The sequence below is a fragment of the Seriola lalandi genome, unplaced genomic scaffold (assembly GCF_002814215.2).
Source record: "Seriola lalandi dorsalis isolate HSWRI2012SDOR001 ecotype SW California unplaced genomic scaffold, Sedor1 jcf7180002053559, whole genome shotgun sequence".
Taxonomy (NCBI): Eukaryota; Metazoa; Chordata; class Actinopteri; order Carangiformes; family Carangidae; genus Seriola; species Seriola lalandi.
In genome coordinates, this window is record NW_019524112.1 from 26,201 (window position 1) to 40,718 (window position 14,518).

Genomic DNA, 14,518 nt, shown 5'->3' on the forward strand with positions numbered 1-14,518 from the left:
ATGGATAGAAGGAGAGGAGGGGAGGGGTGTAAGGGAAATTTGGGTCGGCGTAGTGCAGCTGCATCGGGAGAGAGCTGAGATGAGGAGGGTAAAAAGGAGGAGAGAGAGACAGGAGGCAGGAAAAAATCAGTTGAGCAGACAGAATGTAGAGTATGTGTAGAGAGGATAAATGGAGGGGGTGAAGATGAGAGAGAGGTAGAAAGAGGGGAGGAGGAGGAGGAGAGGAGGAGTGTGGAGTAACAGTCATCAGTATTCCAACCTTGTACTCAGTTTCCAGCCAAGACAAATGAGAGCCAACATCAGGGAGGAAGTGGATCAGCTGAAAACACACCAACCTCTCCCTCTGTCACCCTGCTCCCCTTTCTCTATTTTTCTCCCTATCTCACCCTCCCTCCCTTCCCCAAAACAGAGAGAAACCTTATAGCTGCAGTTGCTCATTCTGCCAGGACCTTCCCAAACACACACACAATAAATACAGCACCATAAATAAACAGTGCTGTTTTGGTGTGTCATGTTCACCCCTTTCCCAGGTTCTCTCACAGCAGAATGGATGTATTTGAGGTGTCATCAAATCAGGATTTTTTTTTATTTCTTTATTTTATTACTGACAGTCTTTATCAGTTTCAGAGCCCTGAAAGTCTCATGGGGAAAAATATACAAATTTGTGCTCTATTGACGCATTTCCTAAAAGTACCAAATAAACATTGAGGTTTGCTACACTGAACCAACGTCTAAGCTCTAACTGTATAAACAGTGTGAAGGGGACAAGGACAAATATAATGAATGAGAAAACCTGAGGACATTAATATGAAGTATTTTGTAGTCATCTAAATACCCAAACACTGACTTGGCTGCTAGCACGAGGACCTGTAACTATCGTTAGATACTTGACGCTAATGCTCCATTCACACCTGGTGTTACAGGAATAGTTCAGTATTTCAGAATATATGCTTATGCATTTTCTCCTGGAGAGTGAGGAATGAGGAAATAAATCCCACTCCCATGTCTGCACAGTAAACACACTAGCTGGAGCCAGCAGCTGGTTAGAATAGCTTAGCATTAGGACTGGAAACAGGGGGAAACGGCTAACCAGCCTCTCTCTAAAGGTAACAAAATCCGCCTACCAGCTTCTCTAAGCTCACTAATTGACACTGTTGTATCTTATTTGTTTAATCCGTATACAAAGCCAAAGTCTTAAATTGACACTTTGCCATTTTATGAGGGTTACGTGTTTTTCTGACCCTTCCTCGGCTGGGAAAAGTAAATGAATTTGTTGTTTTCTTAGGAATGTGACCAAACTGTACAGACTTCATTTAGGCTGAGATTCGATCGATACCAAATGCATTCTGGTTGTTTTCAGCATGCACCTCCACCTGCATCACCATGTGTGTTTTCCTTATTTAGATAACACCCGCGTAGAGATTGCATGGCAACACAAGGCAGAATGCCAGAGAGCACAAATGACTGAATTGCATGCGCTACTAAAAGACACCTTATAGTTTGCAAGGAGTGATTTGGCAATAAACAGATATTCCACCAATCACCTCATGTCCACAGCTCTTACTCTCCATCATGGAGACTTTGACATTTTTGTGCCATTGCAGACTGAAACCAGTGGCGCCATGTTGCTAAATATACACTCCAACACATGCTTTTTAGCAGCTTTGCTTATTGAAGGGTGTTAGAGAGAAATGAACTATGATCTTGATGACACCATAATATCATCATGAGCCAGTCACATGCTCCAGTCCCGCCACGGCCTTCAATCAGCTTTGAGTTATCCCTTCAGTGTAATCTCCCCCCTTCTCCCTCTCTCTCTTCCTCTCCCTTTCTCTCTGAAAAGCACAAACAGCAGCACACTGAGTAATGATTTCACCCACTCTCTCTGTCTCTCTCTCTCCCTCTGTCTGCCCCCCCACTGGGTTTTCCTGCTCTGATTACTGTTTGTTCATACAAAAACAAAACCCACTGTGGGAAGGATGTACAATCCTGACAGAAAATGAGGAGAAACAGATTTATCATCTCTCTCTCCCTCTTTCTTTCTGTCGTTCTCACACACATACACACACACACACACACACACACACACACACACTCCGACGTACACTCACGTCCTGATGCAAGAGGATCAAACAGTTATCAGAACAATCCTACAAATCATCACAGCAGAGAGACATAAATCTCCCCCCTTTCCCACTTTTCTCTCATTAAAGGGCAATCTTGTGATATTTTTATATTTTTCTGTCAACAAATCCAACAAAAAAAAAAATGAATTGATCCTACTAACAAGTATTGACTGTGTAGCCAAAGCCTTATTCTTCCCTGCCATAAATCTATCCCCATTCTTGTCCAAACACTATTAAGAACAAATCGGTGAGTCACACTGGGTGTCACACAGGGTGACATGTCCCTGTCCTTCAATGAACATGGCTACCGCAGTTTGATTTGAGTCAACCTCCAAATCTCAGATTTGTTCAGTGATAGGTTTGGTGCTGTGTCCGTTGGCTGCTGTTTACACTGACTGGAGAAGCAATCAGAGGTTTGTAGGTGGGATTAAGAATGGAAGCGTTATCATCCTTCATAGTCAGATACCTAGCTGCATTCACAAAACATGGTGTCGGACAGAAAATGACCAGAAGAACATCCGTGAGAGTGGATAAGAGCAACAGAGTTGTACAGGTTAGAAGCTACATGAAAAACTCATTCTGATCCAAACCATCAGTCAAAAAGTCAAAAGGTCAGCCTGACTGAATCAACTGAACCAAAGTTGTCTTTATTATCAGGCTAACATACACCATCCTGCTGCTACTGACACAACAGATGTGGTGTATTTCATGGCTGGAAATAGTCCCCAAAAAAAAGGCTTGTCCTGTAACACCATGAGCATGTTGATATTTTTGACTTGTGTCATTATCTATCCAAAATTCCAGTTCGTCCAATTCTTTGGTTTATGACCAAATAACCTTCAAAACATGCAACAACATTCCCATCACCCTCAGCTGAACTTGTGCTACATGCTAATTAGCTAATGGTAAGTGGACTGCACTTACATTGCACTTTTCTAGTTTTATCGACCACGCACCACATTCACCCATTAATACACACGTTCATACAGCACCTTTTCCTTCTTTTATTTTTTTTACACCATACACGCACATTCACACAAAGATGATTCAGTCAGGGGCAATTTGGGGTTCAGTAACTTGCCCAAGGACACTTCAAAATGCAGATGGGACGAGCTGGGATTTGAAACACTGACCTTCCAATTAGTGGTTGACCCGCTCTACCTGAGCCGCAGTGTTAGCATGCTAACAAAGTAAACTTAGATGGTGAATATGGTAAACAGTATAACTGCTAAACATCAGCATGTTGACGTTAGCATTTAGCTCAAAGCACTGCTGTCCTTAAGTCCAGCCTCACAGAGCCATTAGTGTGGCTTTAGCCTCTTAGCCATGTTCTAATGTATTGTTTCCAGAAGTTCACACTTTAGATGAGCCACCCCACTCTTACTCTCCATCCTCACTGCCTCTCGCTCTCTCTTGCTGTTTCTGGTTCCATTTTCCAGACTGACATAATCTTAAATTCTGAAAATAACATTTTTAATTAAGCAATATGCCTACAGGAAATTGGCATGTATTTCTTCAAATCAGCCTCTAAGCATTTATTTAAGGCTCTATATTTAGACATTAATTAAAGCATTGCAGCAGTGTACTGTTGAGAACAACAACTCCACGGTTATTACAGCCCACTGTATTGTCCTCATTGCTTCTTTCTTTCTGAAACAAACTGCACACACACAAACAGATTTACACACACACACACATTTGGATGGAGTAATAACGGCAATGAGATAGAGGCAGCCAATTGTCTCTACTGTATCTTATTTGTACCAGAGAAGATGAGCAATCGAACAGAAATTAAATGAAAGGGGGAAAAAAAAGAAAGAAGAGGAACGATGCGGCAGCCAAAAAAAAAAAAGTGTCGTTAAGTTGAATTTAAAGTGCTCTGAAGAGGATAAGCAAGTAGGCCAGTCAGGAGAGGAGGAGAAATAGGAGGAGGAGAGGAGAGGATGGGTGGAGAGGAGGGAAACAGGATGGGGAATTGATAAATAGATCATTGTATGCAAGGAGCTGCTCTGCCTCTTCTATCCATCTTTCCCACGTCTCCAACTACCCCCTCCAACCCCCTGACACCAGATAAACAGAATTTCTAACTCATCTGTTTACTGTAAATGAGTCTAAATAAGGCCAGAACACAGAGGATTCACACAGACACAAAGGATTCACACACACACACACACACACACACACACACACACCGAACAGTTGTACTGTATAATGTCTTTTTATGTTTCACGCCTTGTTTGTCTTGTCTTTTTCCTTGTCAAGCGTCCTCTGCAAATGAGCTGCTGTGTGTGTTTACTTAAGGTTTTGACAGGACTCATGGCTAAACTCTTAACAGCATGACACACACACACATACACAGTTTTACAAACAGATACCCACAAGACCCAGAGGCTCCTTTGACATACTGTATCTCTAATGGAGGAAGCAGGTTGGTGCACAATTAGATGTTAGAGAAAGACAGACACACCGACACACACTCTTCACAGATTTAATAGACAAACATAATAGACACACTGCATGGCAGTAAAGACTTGTAGCACTAGCAGAAACATGACAGTGGACAGAGGAGGGAGAGGAGGGAGAGGATGGAGAAAGCAGGGAGGTACCTTGGGGAATTTTCGCTCCATCTCGGTTTTGCAGAAACATATCAGTAACTTTTTTTCACATTCGCAGGCGTCCGTGAAAACTGTGCATGTCCGAAAAGTCTCTGTGGGGAATCTTTACCAGCCAGCTGATGGTCTGTACGTTGCTATTTATGCTGTGGCTGCAGTGGCTGCTGCATGATTCATGCACTACCATTACATTTTGATAGATAAGGTTAGGAGTTGTATAAGGCAGGGATGTTGCTTTGGCTTCTCTCTTTCTTCAGAAGACGTGTAAAATCTTCTCTAGAAAGCTCACAGGCAGAAAAAGCAAGAAAAAGTCAATCAGAAAAAAATGACCTCCGACGAGTGTATCTGATATTCCAGCTTCTCAGCCTCTCTCTGCTTTTTGTTCATGCCAAGTAACGTATCATCTTTGCTCAGTGTACAAGAATTGTTAGGGGGAAAAGGATGTTAGAAAAAGCAAAAGTTTTTTTTTCTTTCCCTTTCTTTTTGGTGCAGGGATGGGAGACTGACATTTTTCTTTTCCACTCAGTTCAAATTTATATCACGGCCTTCCTTAGCGGGATGATTAAAAAAAAGAAAATACAGGATCAAACAGTCACAAATGGTGGGTTTAGTTTGCAGAGTGAGTCATAAAGGTGCACCATCATACACACAGTACAACAATCCTGTCACTGTTTCAGCACTTAATTTTCCCTTTAATGGGTAAATTCAACCAGCTAATAGGAACACTATTTCAGTTATTAGGTATTTATGAAATACAGATATTAGTGAATGTTGCTTACAGTTGTGTCTGTAAACAAAACACAAGACTTTGATACTTGAGACTGTTTCAAACCAACAGTCTTTGTTTCTTTTATCTACAAACAGAATCACATTTATTACTGTAACTGTGATGATGAAGGTCCTTTAACCTTAGTGAAGCACTCATCCAAACCCAAACCACCAACTTTCCCTAAATCTAACCAAGTAGTTTCCATGCCTGAACCAAACCAAAACAAAGGCCCTGCTACACTCCTATGGGTTATATCTGAGGTTAGGGACAAGCAACATGTACGGTCATTTAGACAGGACTCATTGTTGCAGGGCCCAAAGAAAATATGAATGATTAAGGGGGAGGTCTTGCATTTTTTAAGGTGAATATAATTTAACAATTCATTTTAATACAATCTCTTATAAAGGATTTAGATGCTCTATGCTGCTCTACCTTCAAGTTCAATAGTGCCTGCATTTTCAGCAAACACACCTTTGAGCTGTAGCTCCATATAACTCTCCCCTGAAATCCTCATTTTGTAATAAAAGGCATTCAAACACACCTGTCCTCTGCCTTCATGTCCCTCTGCAGCTTATTTGCAGCTGCGCAGCAACACGCTCTGTTAAAGCCAGGGCTCTGCTACTGCAGTAAATGACAGTTTCTCTAAGCCTATAATAGAAAAACAAATACTAATGAATATGAACCATAACAATTAGGAAAACTGTATAATCTGTCTCACATGAATAGAGCAAATGCTAGACACAGAGTCTGTGTCAATAATATATGAAAACCTTCCTGCTTGTTGTTTGGCTCTGTCTTTTCAATTCTTCATCATCTCCGGTTCTGACAAAGATGTTATTGGTACAGATAAAAAAAAAAACAAATAAACACTAGAGAATAAAAACATAATCGATTTGTTTCCTTGCCAGTCAAAGGATGTGTGGACATCTACTTTGTTTATATATGTGGCTGTAAACAGTTTTTCTTTTAGATTCTATGGTTTTATATACAGTCTATGAGTTCGATGCTGTTAAAAGAGTTGTTATATGTAACCAAAAAAATAAAAAATAAAAAATAAAAAACAATTTCAAAGTTTGCTGAGATGTTCATAGGTGGTAAAAAGGGTCCAAATGGTTCCATTTAGTACAAGCACCTGCAATGTCAAGCATTTTATTGTTGCTGCATTGAGTGCTTGCAGGGGTGGCATTAACACTTTTATGTGATGAGAACACAGGTGTGTGTTTTTTTGCTTTTGCTTTTGTTTTATTTTGAGAAATGTGGGTTATTAAGAATAACACACGGGTGCAGCGTTGTCTTTTTGTGTCTAAATAAATGACAACAATTTCACACTAAATATAGGTCTAAGCTTTTTCAGAAACACATCACAACAATTCAATTATGTTTTCACCAGCTTTTTTCGGTAATTTACTCTTGAACAGCTGCCACCGTAAGTTGCCACCACAGATCCAACCGTCGTTGCAAACAATATTGTAATTTTACTTAACTAAAAAATGAAAATGCATTACTTTTATTTGTAATATGAGTATGTTTATAGTGTGGTATTTCTACTTTTACTAGAGAAATATCTAAATACTCCAGTCCATAATAAAAAATGTATGGAATCATCTAAATATCTTTATTATACACAAAGGTTAATTGTAATAATTGCACCATTAGACTTGTTACAAATAAAGATCAGCATTAATCACTATTATTACTTTTTTTTTATATGAACACTTAAGACAATGTTCATCAGCAGTTCAAATGATGAAGTCAGCCCAGCTGGGAGGCATGTAAGATTTGCTAAGCTGGTTTGCCCCTCGTTGTTATTCAGCTGCTTATTAAAAGGCCAATTTCAATTTAAGACTCCACCTGTTACTCTTTGATCACGAGTCTGAACTTATAAACATGGAACAAGGCTCTCACTTATCCAGAGGCGACAGCAAGGGCTTCATTCCCCAAAGTGTTTATAGTCTTGTTCTTGGTTTCTCATGCTGATCTCTGCTCTCGTCTCTCCCAGATCTGTCGACTCACATTATCTTTCTAATATCTCAGAGTTTGTTTCCACACACAAAACAGCGGGGATTCATTTAGTAAGCTCTGCTCTCAAAGTACAAGAGGCTAAGAAACAAAAAACAATCCCAATCAATACAGGATCTCTGATATTAGTGCTATGGATTTCCATTTGTGTCTGCTGCGTTATAATACTAAAATGTACGTAGTTGTTGAGGGCGCACTGAGTAAGATTTAACTGTCGCATAAAATGAACCCTAATATATCTGCAGGGGTTTTAATCAATATCAATGACTTAACAATTACTTTGCACGCTGAGATGCTGAGATGAGTTTCAGACACACCAATACACACACATCCTCAGAAAACTTTGTAAAAATGGAGAATGGTGGGTGTTCAAAGCAAGGTACCAGTGTTACATCACATTTAAATCTTAAGCCATTAAAAGCAAACAGTTTTACTTCACACAGTCCTGCTGTACTTGGCCACGAGCTGGTGATAGTTGATAACGGTCATAAATTACAATGTTCTTTTAAACATCTAACGAAGGAAAGTTGGAAGAAGACAATACATGAGCACAGACAATTAAGTACATCCAAACAAAACTCAGTTGGAAACAATAGTGAATGAGCTTCCATCATATAAAACACAAAACCAGCCACCTGTTCTGGTTGGCAGTGCCAGCAAAGTCCATTTAAAGCAGCCAGGGAACTGGAAGTAACAATTTCACACCACGTTTGTATTTTTAAAATCAAACAAAAGCCAGACAGTATCACACTTCCCTGTTTAAAACAAAGACTCTTTGATATGTCACAGCAGGAAGAGCACAGGTGTCAATAATAACATTAATGATGGCTGAATTCCATATACCTGCCTTGATTTGAGGGTTGTGAATGCTGGCTCGCTGTCACTGCTATGGCTTACCGGGACACTTGAATAGAAGAGAGCTGTCGTTAATGTTATTAGTAACACCAGGGTTTTTCTTACTATGACAAATCAAAATGTCTGCTGTGAGAAAAGCCTATTTTTCAAGGTTTCTTTCACGAAACCTTCAACCCTGCGACTCTTCAAAACACTTGTCAGTCACGTCTCACTGATAGTTTGTTTGAGCTTTGATTGTAATCTGTAATGTCATCTGACGCACCACAGTTGCTTTATCAATATAAACTTCCTCACAATACACAGTAAACCCTGCGAAGGTGTGAGCCAGGAGTCATACTGCTTCTCTGCTACGGCTCATTTTGATGCCATAAATCTCACAGCTCTCGAAGAAATTGTTCCCTCATCTCAAATCCTCCATGTGTTGTCTTGATCTGCTGCCCTCAGATTTCCTTAAGACGGTTTTTAGTTGCCTGGCAACAGATGTGTTGCACATAGTCAATAGTTCACTACTTTCAAGTTTTCCCCAAAGCCCTGAAAACTGCAGTCTTCAAACCACTTTTAAAAAAAAAAAAAAAAGCTCATCTGGATCCATCAGTACTGAATCATTACAGGCCCATATCAAACCGGCTATTTATTAGTAAAATCATTGAGAAAGCTGTTTTTAGACAACACACCAACCCTCTGGCAGAAGATTTATGTCAGTCTGGAGTTCGACTTACCACAGCACTGAGACTGTTGTTATCAAGGTCTTGAATGACATTAATCTCAGTATTGACTCTGGCAAAGTCTCTGTCCTTGTACTATTAGACCTTACTGCTGGTTTTGATAGAATAGATCACGGTGTATTAATAGACGGACTAGAGGACTGTTTTGGTCTTTCCAAACACTTGTCTTACCACAGAGACTACTTTCAATTGGTAGCTATAGGCCTACATCAGAGCGTCTCCCAACATGTGGAGTCCCACACAGGTCAATTCTTTGACCTCTATTATTCAACCTTTACATGCTTTCATTAGGCAGTATCACTACAAATTGCTCGGTTTCTTACCACATGTATGCAGATGACACGCATATATATAGCTTTGCCACCAAACAACTTAAGCTCATTAGGTTCCCTGGTTCCCTTATTATTATAAGTTTATTAAACAAATTAATAGTTGGATGCTCCAAAATGTCCTCCAGTTAAATGAGGCAAAACTGAAGTTATTGTCTAGAAAGACTCAAAGTCAATGCTCACCCGAACAGTCTGTCATTGAAAAGTAAAGAAGCTACAGACCTTGGAGTTGTCCTGGATTCAGACCTGGATGACTCATCTACCACCTCAAAAATAATGCAAGGATCAGAGACTTGCTGTCAAAATCTGATCTAGACAAACTTGTACACAGGGGTGGGTGATCTGACAATTTTATATCATGGACGATCTTACTTTGGGATATGATCTACTTTTCAGATGAATCATAGGGGATCACGTCATTAAAATACGCCTCATTTACATATTGTTAATTGTTAAACAGCTAGCCTGCTAACTGCAGCAAGCGACGGCAGTCATGCGATCTTTTTGCCTGATCGCCCGCCCCAACTTGTACATGCATTTATCTCTAGCAGGCTGGATTGTAACAAGAACCAAAAAAAAGCTCAACACATAACTCCAGTTCTCAGATCACTTCATTGGTTACCAGACTCTGAAAGAATTAACTTTAAAATCCCACTATTACTGAACCGCTTAGGTATGGAATACTTATCTGAGCTGTTGAACCAGTATGAACCTTGCAGACTGCTCAGTTTGGCTGGTTCAGGACTACTGGCTGTTCCCAGGGTTAAAACTAAATATGGCAAAGCTGCCTTTAGCCACTATGCTGCCTTAATTTGGAACAAAATGCCATAAAGTCTGAAACTAGAAACATTGCTGAGTCTGAGTCTAAACTCAAGATTTATCTTTTGACAGTTGCATTCAACTAATTATTTTTCTTTATTTATTGATTTTGTTCAAGGTTTGTATGTTTTACTCTACAAACAGCACCCTAAAAGTTAGGGGTGACAGTTACATCAATGCAGTTATGTTTAGTACAGCAGTACAGTCATTGGTCACCAGTCCTAGTTTATTATAGTTTATACAGAGGAACATCAATCAGCACGTTCTACAAGTAAAACCACACCTGAAAACTTTGGCACAGAATACAACTTCAGCGCCCTAGATTCCAGTGAAAATGACTTCACTCTCGGCAGCATGATTTGGGCGAAGAAGCATCTACTACATTGAAAATATTTCAACTTGAGCAAACAGTATGTTTGTGCACAACCCAAAGTTGTATGACTCAGCAGCAAACTATTTCTAGACCTTCACAGTTTCACACATATCCTGCACCGTGCTGGCCTGACTAGACACAGTCTACTAAACATCAGCTCTTTCCTAATGTGACTGTTGTTGTAGTTACTTGAAATTGATCAGCATGCAATAATAATTTTTCCTCTTAGGAAATGTTCATTTCTGTAGACCTGACTTAGATGCACACAGTAGTGGAAAATAGACCAAAATTCCTTTGTTTAACCACAGGATTATAAAGCAAATGTAGCTTTATAATTGTTAGTGTTTCGTTCAGTCGCTTGATGCTACAGATGTCATGGCAACTGAGTACGGCACAAAATCCCATTTTACTCTGCATCAATGCTCCATTTACCTTGTATGTAAGTGCTCCAAGTCTGTTCTTTTTTTGGACAAACTAACAGTGGGCTTTCTCAGGGGACAGATGATACGTTGCACAGACAATAGAGGACAGTGAGTGAGATCAGGATGAAATATGGCTGAAATATGGCTGTGATCTATGCAGGTCTTTTGAGTGTGATTACAAGAGTAAAGAGGCCTTTAATTTGAGCTCCGGGCTAGAGAATATACAGTATGTGGATTTTTTGAGCGGCCCACATACTCTACTAATGACTCTGAATTCAGATCATTTTTCGTCAAAATGTACAAGCTGTACTGTCTCATAACTGCGAGTGTACACAACTGTGCAGCTAGCAGTCTTCAGAAGCAGAAATTTGTCTGTCATCTGAAAATGTAAATTGGATTGATGTGGTTTGTTGTCATGAGCTTTTAAATGAGTAACTGGTATTTTTGTATGCTCTCGAGTTAACACAGAGTGACTATCACAGGGTTTTAATAGTGAAAAGAGTCTGAGAGCTGGATGATTCATAAGAAGATGTCAAACTGGGTTGTATTCATTAAAGCTCTAAGAATAGGACGGCTGGTCTGGGACGGCTGGTCAAGTCATGTGACCATTTATACCTCCTAATGAGTCTAAAAGGAAAAAAACATTCATTTCATTCAGTTTGATGGGGTGCAGCGTTATCCAGCAAAAAAAATCATACCTGACTCAACTCTTGCTCCAAAGCAATGTGTTGTTTTCCCGCAATCACATTGGCCAATCCAATATGTGCAAGTATATTCCTGATAGGTTACTATGTAACGTGAACAACAGACTTCTACTATTTAATTCGCAATAATCGAAGCTCAGATAAAATCGGATGAAGTTATTGTTGCCATGATAACTTTCCAGAGTTGTAAATCTCCATAATAGTAAACTGCTGTTGTGTTCTGGTGTCTGACAATCCTTCAAACTCAGCAACAGGTTCATACAGTGTCACACAGCGCTTTGTTCTGCAGTACCCTGTTCACTCTGTTAGTCGCTAACACATGCAAGCACACACATACACATATGCCCTATAAGCACTATTATAAGTGACCTTTAGCAGCCCATCAAATGCTTATCCAGTGTTGCCATTTATAAAAATAGAAACCACAATCATCCCCAAACCTTAAGCACGCTCTTTCACTAACTCTGATGTTAGAAGTGAACCCGCCCTTTCCAAAGAGCAGATACAAACAATGTATTTTGTAATTCAGATGAATCGTTGAAAACTCATCTGACATGCAGGAGCTACAACCTGGAGACAACCAATCACGCTTGTTTTGATTCCCCCCGGGAAAAGGAAGCACGGTTGTTTCCTACTCCACTCAGCTACGTAAAACTACTTCAAACAAGCTTAAGGCTTGTGTGAGAAGACTGTCAATTTGACTCTGTATGTATGAACGTGGGAAAGACGTACCACATCTGCATTTACTAAGCCCAAGGCACAGATTGGAGTCCTTGAGGCCAATCAAAGATTTTACAGCAGTCTCAGAGAGTTTTGTACCTTTACAATGTAACGGTTTAAAAGCACAATTATTATTATCTTTGCTCACTAGTCCAGGAGGGTGAGAAGGATTTCTATTTGGAAAACAACGCTATGACCGAGCGTGAACTTCATGAACACAGCCTCTGAGTATATGAAAAATGTAACTTGTTAAAAACTTCAACTGAAGTGTTTAAAAACAATGAACTACTGAATTATTGAGAAGGTTCCCATACAGTAGAAGGACTTGATGCTGTGTGTGAGTATAAGAGCAGCTCTGTAATGTACGGGTGTGTTTATGCATGTGTGTCTATGCACATCAAGCCATCGATACCTGCAGAGGTATGTGTGTCGTGATTTTTGGCTCATTTGCTTTACACACACATTTTCACAGATATATACGGTAAGTGAGCATGCGCGCACACACACACCACACACACACACACACACACACACACACACACACACACACACACACACACACACTGCTGAACCTTCATTGGCTCCATTTCAAACCTTTCAATAATTCAGTGATTCATCTTATAAATATGCATACCCAATTTGTAAGAGACTGGGTGTGTGTATGCATCTGTGCATGTGTGTGTATGTGTATGCATCTGTGCATGTGTGTGTGTGTGTGTGTGTGTGTGTGTGTGTGTGTGTGTGTGTGTGTGTGTGTGTATGTGTGTGGGATAGAGAGAGAGAGTGCGCTCCATCTGGTTTTAGGTACTTTCTTCTGAACAATATGGCAAATATGAGGAAGAAGAGCCTAGTATTCTACTGGCTCCTATGTGTGTGTGCATGTGTGTGTGTGTGTGTGTGTGTGTGTGTGTCTCTAAATAGCTACTGTTAAAGAGCTGAGTCAGGTTTGTGCTCTCACCCTACTTAGTATCACACTACCATTGGCCAAAAGGTCAAGGCCTTGTAGTGTGCATATGTAATTGTGTGCGAATAAAAATGTGTGTGTGTGTGTGTGTGTGCGTGCGCGTGTGTGTGTGTGTGTGTGTAAATGAGAGAGAAAGTGCATCATCAGTTTAGATCATAAAGAGGTAACTCACATCTGACACCAGGCACACAGGTCATCCACGTCAGCTGCTCAGGCCAAATGAATCTAAATAAGAGAAGAGAAGAAGAACATTCAGTGACGTTATCATGTTGTTACGTGACTGAATATGTAATAACATTATTACATGTTCTGAGATTCTGGACATGTAATTTGTGAAGTATGTTAATCGTAGTACCAGTATTTAAAGAGGTAACTCTCCCCTCTAGAAATTATGTTCATATACTACTCAACTGTTTCTCCATTTACACTGTGGTGGCGACTTCATCACTGGCTGGATCATGTTCAGAGGCTATGTTTTTTTGGGGGGATTTTTTCGGAATTAATGAAGCACTACATTTATTAACAGCAGCAGATTTGCCAGGAGGTGGTTTGGGTGGACAGCGGGTGTTTAAAGTGCACAACTGTCACAGCAGGCAGTGGGTTTGGATTCACAGTCCCGTCTGTGGTCAGCATTAGGCAATAAAACTGCTTTGGTAAAGGGGAGGGAAAGACTGTAGTTTTGGTTAGTTGTAAATCCACATGTTGGGTTAGAATCACTGAACTTTCTCTATGTTAAACCAGACCACGAAGTTTCTCTAACCTTAACCAAGTGGTAAGAGATTCATATTGTCTGTGATTTGTTGATTTTTGTTCAATTTCTTAAAAATGTTACAATAGAATTAGGTCACGTTGATTTAAGTAAGTATTTAAGACCAAAATTTAGTTTCAGTTTTTCAGAAAGAGCAAATATATTGGTTATTTCTTCACCTGATGTTCTCTACAACCAGCGATGAGTTGCTGTCATTACTCAGTGTTTACAGTACATAGGTCACACTGTTTTAGACTTTGTGTTACAAAGTGACTGCTACAACATATTTGCCCCTGCAGGTTCATGACTACACACAGCACTTTAGAAATATCT

General features: G+C 39.9%; 1 long non-coding RNA gene across 1 annotated transcript in view; it reads right to left on the reverse strand.

The window, feature by feature from the left end:
- LOC111651280 (uncharacterized) overlaps positions 1 to 14,518 on the reverse strand; it is a 66,879-nt gene that overhangs the window by 15,156 nt on the left and 37,205 nt on the right. The window contains exon 2 of the long non-coding RNA XR_002760490.2: positions 13,610 to 13,662. This is a non-coding gene — a long non-coding RNA (uncharacterized LOC111651280). The remainder of the gene's footprint in view (positions 1 to 13,609; positions 13,663 to 14,518) is intronic.